Source organism: Hipposideros armiger, unplaced genomic scaffold, assembly GCF_001890085.2.
Source record: "Hipposideros armiger isolate ML-2016 unplaced genomic scaffold, ASM189008v1 scaffold_89, whole genome shotgun sequence".
Taxonomy (NCBI): domain Eukaryota; kingdom Metazoa; phylum Chordata; class Mammalia; order Chiroptera; family Hipposideridae; genus Hipposideros; species Hipposideros armiger.
Genome location: NW_017731439.1, coordinates 1834960 through 1839301, shown reverse-complemented (window position 1 = coordinate 1839301; position 4342 = coordinate 1834960). Strand labels below are relative to the sequence as shown.

At 42.1% G+C, this 4342-nt stretch overlaps 1 long non-coding RNA gene across 1 annotated transcript in view; it reads right to left on the bottom strand.

Moving 5' to 3' along the window:
* Window positions 1–870: 870 nt before the first annotated feature.
* Window positions 871–4342, bottom strand: part of LOC109383835 (uncharacterized) — an 8881-nt gene continuing 5409 nt past the window's right edge. The window contains exon 3 of the long non-coding RNA XR_002124302.1: window positions 871–915. This is a non-coding gene — a long non-coding RNA (uncharacterized LOC109383835). The remainder of the gene's footprint in view (window positions 916–4342) is intronic.

Here is a 4342-nt window from a genome sequence, read left to right as displayed (position 1 = left end):
CACATTCGGGTGGCCCAATAAAGACAGGGAAGCTGAAGATTCAGAACCCTGAAAGGCAGCAAATAGGAGCTGGGGAGCTTGCAGAATTGGCGTCACAGTCTGTTTCTGCTCATGCATATTTGACTTCCTTTGAGTCCCTCCTATTGCCACATATCTGTAAATCTGGGGCAGCTTGGTGACCTTATACTACTCCAGCTAGAGTAATTAGGGAATAAATTGTTCCATTCGGGTTATCTTAGACCACAAACACCTTACTCTATGTGGCAGCCAGGTTTTGTGAATGTCAGAGAGTAGCTGAAGACTTGTTCATTCACCTGTGGGGAAATAAACCATCATTGTGCTTTCAGGGCTGCAAGAAGGAAATTCTCACAGGGAGGGCAGTAAAGCAGAAGTTTCTGGCTCACTGAGAGTGTAAGTGTAATTTTATGAGGCTTTTCTGGATTAATTGACTCTTTGATCTTATGTTACAGATGTTACTTGAGCTAGCTTGGGAGACAAGGGGGAATGCAAAGTTCACAGGCCAGGAACTGGATGTAGGAGGGCTTTAGGAAGACAGGGAGCCTGGAACAGGAAGTCATCTCCCTGATTCTCTGGTCAATTCTCTCTCTCTCTCTCTCTCTCTCTCTCTCTCTCTCTCTCTCTCTCTCTCTCTCTCCTGCCCCACTCTTACATCTCTCGTGTGCCATCCTGCAGACTGGTTTTCTGGCTTCTCTTACACATTGTGATACACTATGACCACACTGATCGACATCCCCTCTGTTCTATTACAAGACTACAGAAAAGAGAATCTGATAGGTGCAGTTTGGGTCCAGTCAGCCATGGTTGGTACAAGCAAGGTTGTGGAGGCCGCTCCTGATGATGAGGGCAGATCCCAGATATCATGCTGTCTTCAATTGGCTTCTCCCAGAACAGACCCTGAATCAAGGATTTGAGTAGTAGCTTATTTAGGAAGAAGCTGGAAAAACATATACTCCTACCTCACCCTTCTTACTCCCTTTGGTCACCTGCATGGGCTCTGTGTTTGCCAAACTCTCAAGACAGAAGGCCAGGAAACCCAGAGAGCCCAGGGAGCCTACTGAATCAGCCCACATTAGGCCAGCCACCCAGGGCACAGAGCAGGGTGGAGAAGGGCAGCAAGAAAATCTGAAAGGGCAAATGAAGATATGATGCAGACATTTCTCAAGAGAATCTTGTTATTTATATACCCTGACACAGATATAAAAAAATAAATTATTTCTTTTTTTAGTTATAGGTAATTGTAACCTTTAGGTGTGCCCAACTCCACAATATGACTCATGAGATCTGAATAGTCTATCAACACTTGGCATTCATCACTCTTTCATACATCCTGAATTCCTGGACAAGTTTTGAGCATATTTTGATTTGCATAAATACAATCCATGTCTGTCATAACAAACTTAACCAGTTCAAGTGTCAAATGCAACATATTTATGTTATACTCCATGTGAGTTGTTATGTCCTAAGCAGACAGAAATTTGACTTTAGAACAATAATCTTGGATTTTGATCTCCATCGTTTCATGTGTTGCTCCAGAAGTCACTGTCCAGGACTTCATTTAACCACTGTCACATTGATCCAATCTCAGACCATAAAGTTTTTTAGAAATTCTTCCCCAAACAGCTCTCACCGAAAGCCTCGTATACAGATGTTGTGAAAAAAATGTATACACATCTTAAGTAAGGAAAAAACTGTATTAAAATTGTAATACTCAACGTATACTGATAACAAAAGATGAATGCAAGTCATATGTACACATTTTTTGGCACCCCTGGTATTTTCTGAAGCTAACAACTACAAAAATAATGTGTTTGTATTAGTTTCCTATTGCTGCTATAACAAATTACTAAAAATTTACTGGCTTAAAATTTTTTAATTAATTTTCTGATAGTTTTGGATGTCAGAAATCTAAAATGGATCAGCAGGACTGCATTCCTTCTGGAGGCTCTAGGGAAAAATCTGTTTCCTTGCCTTTTTTAGCGTCACAAGGCTGCCTGCATTCCTTGGCTTGTGACCCTTTCCTCTATCTTCAAATCCAGCAGCATAGCCTCTCTCTCTCTCTCTCTCTCTCTCTCTCTCTCTCTCTCTCCCTCTCTCTCTCTCTCTCTCTCTCCCTCTCACCTCTTCTTCCATCGTCACATCTCCTTCTCTGATTTGACCCTCCTGCCTCCCTCTTATAATGACCCTTGTGATTACATNGGCAGCTCAGCTTGGGCTGGACTCGAACCGCTGTTGCTCAGAGCTCAAACTCTTGAGCGAGCTCTTAACCAACTGAGCCACTCGGCCGGCCCCCTATGGTGCCATTTTCCTTGTTAAAATAAATCCTGCTTTTCAGGAACCAACCCCCAGTGATTATTATGATTTTTCTTATTATTTTCTCTGTCCCAACACTTTCTAAACATTTTCAAGCCTCCCTTATTTAAAAGAAAAAAATAAGGCTCAGACCTCCATTGGCCATGTGCTTTTATCTAGCTACCAACCACCCTCTCTCTATTTGCTTACACAGCCCAAACTCCTAGGAAAAATGGTCTACTTCCCTACCTCCCACTTACTCTTCAACCCATTATAATAGGATTACATCATATTGCAACCTGACTTCTGGCCTCTATTGTCTACTGAAACTGCTGTGGCCAAAATCCGTGATGACCTACAAATTGCCAAATCCAATGTTCTTTTTTCAGTTTTCATCTTTCCTAACACTTCTTGGCACATGACATTGTTGATACTTTTCCTCTTCTGGAAATTCCTCTTATGCCCTCTACAAGCTCTATGCCTACTCCTTTTCCATTTTACTTTCTGCCTCTCATTGGCATTCCTGAGATTGCTCCAAGGCAAGCTCGTCCCTTTCCACAACTTCAAATACTCCCTATGTTCTAATAAGTCCCAAATCTTTATCTCCAGCTTCAGATCAAAAAGTTCAGTTAGCTCCTGGACATTTCCACCAGGATACTGATTTTCTCACAATTCTATGAGGAGCAATTTGGACTGGACTCAGTTCTACTGAGACTGGACTCAGTTCTACTGGAGCAGTTCTGATCTCACTGGAGTTCACTCACGCAGCTGCAGTCATCTGGTGGTTCATCTGGGGCTCAATTGTTTAAAATGGCCTCACTCGCATATCCGGTAGAGGTGCTGGCTCCTGGCTGGGGCACTTCAGTTCTTCTCTATATAGCTCGCCAGGCTTATGCACATCATTTTCTCAATGTTCCAACTCTGGCCAAAAGAGAGCAAGCCTCAATGTGCAAGTACTTTTCAAGGCTCTGCTTGAATCACCCTTGCTAATAATGCCCCATTGGCCAAAGCAAGACACACAGCCAAGTCCCAATTCAAAGGGTGGAGAAATAAATTCTCTTCTTGATGGCAGGAGCAGCAGAGTCACACAGCAAGGGGTCATGTATACAATTGCAGTAGACAATCCACCACAATGTTCTTCCCATTCCAAAGTTGGTTTTTCTCATGTCTTTTCTATCCTAGGGAATGGTGCCAGTATCTCCCCATTCACTCAAGCCAGGATCATTCTAGTTTATTCCTTCCTTCCTTGCAGATACTGTAAGTTGGAGAGCTCAACACCAACTCCCAACCTCTTTCTCTGCTAGGGAGATGTTAATAACAAACACTGTCTTGCACTGTTTTTTGGCTACAAATGGCTGTGCGACACAGTTCTGACCAATAAGTAGAAGTTTGCAAGTGGCTTTGCAAATATTTTTATTTTCTTATTAAAAAGAACAGACCCTGTCTTTCTTATTTCCTCCTACTGACCCTGAACACAGACAAGATATCTGGAGAGGCGGCAGCCATTTTGTGACCATGAAGTGATAGATTTTAAGGAAAGACCAAGAGAATCACAGACATCAACCTTGATATTGTTGAATCACTGAATCAAAGGCAGTGGTTGTCTCAGTCTAGACTTCTTGTCATGGGAGAAAAATTAATTCCTCTTTGTTTAAGCTACTCTACATTAAGATTTTTTGTTACTTGCAGTTAAAAGAATTCCTGACACACCTTCATTCCCTAATCTAATCAGTCACATCATGTACACTCTTCCTCCTGAGGTCTTTTTCACATGTACTTCCTTTATTCTGTCCCTGTTGCCTCTGCCTTAATTCACATCTCTAGGAAGCTACCTCAATAATCTTTTCTCCAACCTAGTCCTGTTTATTGCCAGATCTTGAATCACTCAGAGATTTCCAGTTTTCCATCACATAAAGTCTTAATTACTTAGAATGGGCTCCAATATTTTCCTGATCTGGCCTCTATATACCTTCCTATGATTTAGTACAGCAGTTCTCAGCCTTCCTAATGCCATGACCCCTTAATAAAGTTC